Genomic DNA, 6,792 nt, shown 5'->3' with positions numbered 1-6,792 from the left:
ATAGATAGAGTGAACAGAGATTATCTGTTTCCCAGAGTTGAAATGTCTAATACCAGAAGGCATTGAAGGTGAGGGGGGAGGGGGGTTAGGATCAAGGGGTTAGTTCTAATCTCAGGAAGTCGTGGATGCATGGAGTGTGCTACCCGGTATGGTGGTAGAGACAAATACATTTGAGGCTTTTAAAAGACATTTGAATAGACACGTGGATGTAAGGAAGATAGAGAGATATGGATATAGTGTAGGTGTAGGTAGGAGGTGTTTTTGATTTGCATTTTAGCTGATATGGCACAACATTGTGGACTGTTCTTGTGCTGTAATTTTCTATGTATTCTATATGTCTGGAATCGCAATTAAGCCGAATGATAAGGATGGCAGATTTCAATCGAACCTTCCTGAAGCTCTTTGAACTCTCTTTCAGCTTACAACCAAGCCACATTTCATAAGAAGCTGCCTGATTAACATATCAGAAGCTTTCTCTGATATGTTGCCGACAAAAACTGTTGTAGCCGGACCACTGCTTTTGTCACTTTCATGATTCCTCTGAGCATCGTGGCCCTTCCTTGGTCCAAAATGCTTTCCAACCAGAGGCACAGAGGTTGGAAGCAGCACCTGTTTGACAATGGTTCAAGGAGTACAGCATGGAGACAGTTGTGGCATCATCTAGTACCTTTCTTAATTCGCTTTCAGTTGGCTTCATTGCAGGGAATGAGGCATGCAAATGGTGGATAGATCTCTAAACAAGCTGCCGTTGGTTCAGCCAGTCATGCCCCCGCCATGCTAGTCCTCCTGTTTTTACCACATCCAAGCTTGTTGGTCGCTGTATTTCACAACTACGAATGTCATTCCCACAGGAGTTATCTTTTCCCCAGTATGTTCTTATTGAATATAATGCAGGCTTCATTTCTGTGTCTTTGAAATGCCATTCAAACACATTTTGTGGAATGACTGAAACAGCTGAACCAGTATCTAATTCAATTTTAGTTCATTTGTTGGTCACTTCTGGCATAAGCCATATTGCTAGCCTATTGTTAGTTTTCAAATTGTAAATCACAAGGCTCGTCAATCCAGTGTCACTCTCATCATTGTCAGATTTTTCATCAGCTGCATTCAGATTAGTGCTCTTATTGTAACTGCAACTTGACTTTCTTTTATCTTTTTCTCTTCTCTGTGCATTCCATTTATTTTTGACGTGCTCTTTGTATGTGATCTACTTTGTTGCATTTTCTGCAAATTTCACCTTTAAATCTGCATTTGGTTGGTGTATGTGAGCTCCTGCAACAATGGTAACATAAATTTGTTTGGCCAGTGTTGGGGTTAATTCGGGACTGCCATTACAGGTCAGGAGTGGCTCACGTAACACACATAATGTTAGGAGGCCGGGATGCGAGGGAGGGGGGAGCGAAACTGGGGACCCCGCTACACCGATACTATTAGTGTCACGCGATTCAGTAAACAAAAGAAACAGGTAACTCGTGAGCATATGGCTGCGGGCCAATAAGATGGACACAAGTGCCCGATATTACCTAATATGTAGCGGGGGGTGTGCTAGGGGGAAAAGGGGTATAAATAAGAGCAGATTGTAAGGGGAAAACAGAACGCCTTCTCCAGCGACTCCGTGGATTCGCTGTGCCAGTTACGAATTCTGCAATAAAGCCACGTTTTGCTATATTCCGGTGTTAGTTGTCTCTCTTCCTAAAAGAACACAGGGCAGAATTTCAAGCCCAACATTTGGTGACCCCGACGTGGGGAGGGAGAGACAACACAGGCTGGCGGGTCCGACGGCAGACAACTTGCGGCCGCAAGCTCGACTAAGGTCAGGAAGTGCCTGTTATATCTAAGACTTCCACTAGATAGTTAAATCACTGAGTTAGATCTTGTCTGCTGACGGATCCTCACCAACCCCAAATTACCCTGGGAGAGATCATTCCCGGTGCAGAATCGTGACTGGTAAGTACTAACTCTTTATCTGTTTTTAGGAAGATTCTCCGCCCGTGGAAAAGTCTTCTGAGTGAGGGTACCCGCCGCCCACGATGGGCATAAAAGTCTCAGGAGTGAGGAGAATTAAGTCGCGGGACACCGTAGTACACAGGGATACTGACGGCGCCTACCTTAGACTGGTTGTTAAGAGGAGAAATCTCCCACGCGAAGGTCAGGTTTTGAAAGGCGACCGTCCCACATTTGATCCTCTCTGTGTACTAGGGAGCCATGGAGCACTTCAATTTCGAGTTACCAAAACTCAGACATTTGTGTGTTGAGTAACAGAGTATATGAGAGTTTTTAGAAATATGGTAAAATTGATAACTGTGCGAGTTCAATAATCTAACAGTGAGCAGCCGCAGGGGTCGGACACCATCAAGGTAGGAGTGGAAGTGTTCCTCCGAGGCCCAGGGAAGCTCACCTGGAACGGAAAACGGTGGCATGGTCCATACCCTGTCGCCGAGGTCTCCAACAGGGCATTAAAAGGTAAGAAGGGAGGGGGACAATAACTGGCATCATTTTCTACTGGCTAAATAAGATCTCTGGCAAGTGGGGAGCGTTTCTGGGACAGTCGGCTCTAGGACTGTCTATTTAAATTGCTATCTTTATCACGTGTGGCTGTTGTTGCATACCCTGTATTAGGACCCTAGTCATCCGGACTATAGATCGAGCCTTGACTGGAAAGAATGGACCTCCACCGGCGTACCAGGCACCCTTGTTCCCGGTGGAAGGGGAGGACACGGCCCTCCCGGAAAGCGGACGCGCTATGGGAGGACACGGACTGAAATGGACCATGGCAAGGGGGGGATTGTGAATTTGTTATTGAATAAGTTTTCTGAAATGTTGCATGCTACTTGTAAAAATTGCGGATGTTTAGGGAACCCCTACCCATATTTTGTGACCCTAGGTCGGACAAATCAGGATAAGCAAATAGGGAGGACACGCCAAAGAGTGCCGGGGGACACTCGCCTCTCTGCCTGATCCCGGCAGCCGCGGAAAAGATTGTAAGGGATGTGGGGATGTGGCCTCTGGGAGGCCAAGGGAGGGAGTGTTGGGGTTAATTCGGGACTGCCATTACAGGTCAGGAGTGGCTCACGTAACACACATAATGTTAGGAGGCCGGGATGCGAGGGAGGGGGGAGCGAAACTGGGGACCCCGCTACACCGATACTATTAGTGTCACGCGATTCAGTAAACAAAAGAAACAGGTAACTCGTGAGCATATGGCTGCGGGCCAATAAGATGGACACAAGTGCCCGATATTACCTAATATGTAGCGGGGGGTGTGCTAGGGGGAAAAGGGGTATAAATAAGAGCAGATTGTAAGGGGAAAACAGAACGCCTTCTCCAGCGACTCCGTGGATTCGCTGTGCCAGTTACGAATTCTGCAATAAAGCCACGTTTTGCTATATTCCGGTGTTAGTTGTCTCTCTTCCTAAAAGAACACAGGGCAGAATTTCAAGCCCAACACCAGGCTGGTTTCTGTTTCAAAGCTGCAATTTTGTTCATGCTCACTTTCATTCCTGACTGCAACTGAATCATACCTCTGTCTGCAGTTTCCATTGAAATAGCTATTTCAACGGCTCTTTTAAATGTGAGTTGTGCTTCAGTTAGAAGTTATTTTTAAAGCTTTCTTGTAAGATTCCACAACTAAAGGATCTCTCAATGCAGTATTAAGTCCATTACCAAACTGACAATGTTCAGATAATCTCTTCAATTCAGCCACATAGTGTATGCTGAAACGGTTTCCATTCTTTTTTTGATTTCATGAAACCTAAAGCATTCTGCAATCGACAATGGTTTTGGTTCTAAGTGTTCCTGCATTACTTTGACAATATCAGCAAAACTCATTTTGGCTGGTTTAGTTGGAGCAGTCGACTTCTAAGCAAACTGTATGCCTTTAAACCCAATAAACTCAGCAAAACTGGTACTTGTTTCTCACTGGCTATTATATTTGCTTCAAAATACAACTCAATTTGCTCAGTATAGAAAATCCAATTATTTGTTGTGTAATCGAACGTGTCAATCTTTCTGATGTAGCTAGCCATTTCTGCTTTTTATTTATGATTATTATCACCTAGTACTCACTCTTTAAAAACCCATGACTTCCTTCATTTACTGCCTTTTTTAAACTCGATTGTGTCTTCCCTTCTGAAGAACATGTGTTGTGCTGCTATTTTTCAAACACAACCTTCCTCACTGCATTTTTTTTTTAGTTTGAACATCTCATTGCACTTCAACAGGTCAGTAGCCATCTCGGGTTCATTTAAAAAATACCTGTCACCAGAGTTATCTTTTGTGTCTTCAAAACATTAAACTAATTCAAAGGAAGACATGTGAGTCCAAAGTGCATGGTCCAACTTCATGTTTACTTTTAGCAAGACACATTGGTATCATGTGGTAGCATGATGATATCGGCAATTCATGTAGTTATACATATAACCTATAATAAATTAGTTAAATGAACAAGAATGCATAATCAAACTATATATATATACATATATACACACACACACACACACACACACGATTACTCAAATATTATTGAAATATTAAATTGCCAACACCCACCACCTCAAAGGATTAATGAACTAGATGGGTCATTACAACAACTGGGTAGTTTTTCTATCATTAGAATTACAGTCACAGAGTCTTACAGCAGTATAGTACAGAAACATCTCCTTTGGCCCAACTTATCCATGGAAACCATGGTATCCATGTAAGGTAGTCCCATTGAACTGCATTTGGCCCATAGCCCTCTAAACTTACCCTATCCATGTACCTGTCCAAGAGTCCTTTAAATGTTGTTATGGTGTGTCAGCCTCTGACAGCTCGTTCCGTATATGCAACACATTCTGTGTGAAGAAGTTGCCCTTCAGGTCCTTTTTAAATCTTTCTCCTCTTACCTTAAACCTATGACCTCTAGTTTTTGGATACCCTTGCCCTGGGAAAAAGACTGTTTGTATTTATCCTATCTGTACCCCTCATGATTTTGTACACTTCTAAATGGTCAAGCCTCAATATCCTAAAGTGCTAGCTTGCCCATCCTCTCCCTATATCTCAGGCTCTTGAATCCTGCAACATTCTTGTAAATCTTCTCTGTGCACCTTAAAGAGAAATTGTCTTCCCTATAACAATGTATTCAAACCTGTACACTATACTGCAAACATGGCCTCAACTACTTCTTTTAACAACTGAAACATCACTTAGTAACTAGCCTTTATTTGAATTCAGATTTAGTGAATTTTAACATATGCAAGCAGCAATGGTGTGATTTGAATTCAAGATTTGAAATTACTTAATTTTTACAATGCCACCATACCTCAAAGTAGAGAGGAACAGGATTACTTCCTTCTGCATGCCTTAAGCATTGAGTTGACAGAGCAAATGCCAGACCCAGGTTGCCTCTGCATCAAACTTCAGTTACAATGCAAAATCAAAATCATTGTACACAGACTACAAGGTTAGAAAGAATGTAACAGCACAAAGTGTGATGTGCCAAAGATGAAAATGAATAAGCCAGGTTAGGAAACTGGTCTAAAAGGTTAGAGCCCAGATTAAGTTGGAAAATTGGAACCAAAGTTGGCTTCACAGTAGGAGTCAAGAGGCTGATGGCAGAAAGCTGTTTTATAATTGCAATCCTGTGATCAGTACTGTGACCCTTACTGTTTATTGTGGCAATTATGATACAAATGTAGGTATAATTATTAATTCTGTACTTGGCACAGAAACTGTTGTTGACAGTGAGGAGAATAGTCATACTTTGCTCAAAAAAAGGAAATTTATTGCTGATCAAACAGCGTCAGTAGAGGCAAAGGGATAGCCAACCCTGCATCACAAGTAAGAGTATAGAGGGAAGACAGGCATTTTATCAAAATGAGAAGGAGGGGTGAGCCACAGGCTGGCAGACAATTGATGGAAATAGGAGATGGAAGGGGATAATGGAGCAAGACGGGAGGAGGGCAGGAGCAACACAGATATGGAGGCTGGAAGGTAAAGAAAATGATAAATGAAAACAGATTCAGAATCAGGTTTATTATCATTGACATATGTCATGAAATATGTTGTTTTGCAACAGCAGTACTGTGTAATACATAAAACTATCATGTTATAAGAAATATGAAATATATATAAATAAGTGGTGCAAAAAGTGAGATACTTTTCGTGGCTTTTTGGTCCTTTCAGCAATCTGATGACAGAGGAAGAAGCTGTTTCTAAAATATTGAGTGTGTGCCTTCAGGCTCCTGTACTTACTCCCAGGTGGTAACAATGAGAAGAGGGCATGTACTGGGTGGTAAGGGTCCTTAATGTTTGATGCTACCTTCTTGAGGCATTGCCTGTTGAAGATGTCCTCAATGCTGGGAAGGCCATTGCCCATTATGGAGCTGGTTGACTTTACAACCCTTTACAGCTGTTTAGCCATATACAAATACAAGTGTCACTATACAAATCCAAGGATCCCTAAAATGACAGTACAATCAGATAAGATGATAAAGGCATAGGAGTATTTGCCTTCAATAGGTGGGGCTTAGAATATAAGAGCATTGATTAGATTGCAGCTAAAAGACTGTGTATAGTTCTGGTTTCCACACTTTAGGAGGGACGTGACTGCACTGGAAAGGATGCAGAGGAGATTCATGCTTGTCTGAAATAAAGCTTATCAGTGTTCAGGAGAGACTAGATAGTCTTGTTTGTCTTGGAGTGGAGGCAAAAAAGGGACCTAATAGTGGTTAAAAAATTTTTAATTCTAGGTAGCGTCGATTTTCACCAAAGTGAGTTATCAAAAATTAGACAGCATAGGTTTAAAGGAAATCT

The 6,792-nt window shown here is 42.2% G+C and overlaps 1 long non-coding RNA gene across 1 annotated transcript; it reads left to right on the top strand.

Annotated features, from left to right (window-relative positions):
- The first annotated feature begins 1,318 nt into the window (after window positions 1–1,318).
- Window positions 1,319–2,463, top strand: LOC140718872 (uncharacterized). The gene is made up of 2 exons (XR_012096824.1): window positions 1,319–1,947; window positions 2,327–2,463. It is a non-coding gene; the product is annotated as an uncharacterized lncRNA (long non-coding RNA).
- Window positions 2,464–6,792: the final 4,329 nt, after the last annotated feature.

This window comes from Hemitrygon akajei, chromosome 30 (genome assembly GCF_048418815.1).
Source record: "Hemitrygon akajei chromosome 30, sHemAka1.3, whole genome shotgun sequence".
Classification (NCBI taxonomy): domain Eukaryota; kingdom Metazoa; phylum Chordata; class Chondrichthyes; order Myliobatiformes; family Dasyatidae; genus Hemitrygon; species Hemitrygon akajei.
This window is presented reverse-complemented; position numbering and strand designations above follow the sequence as displayed.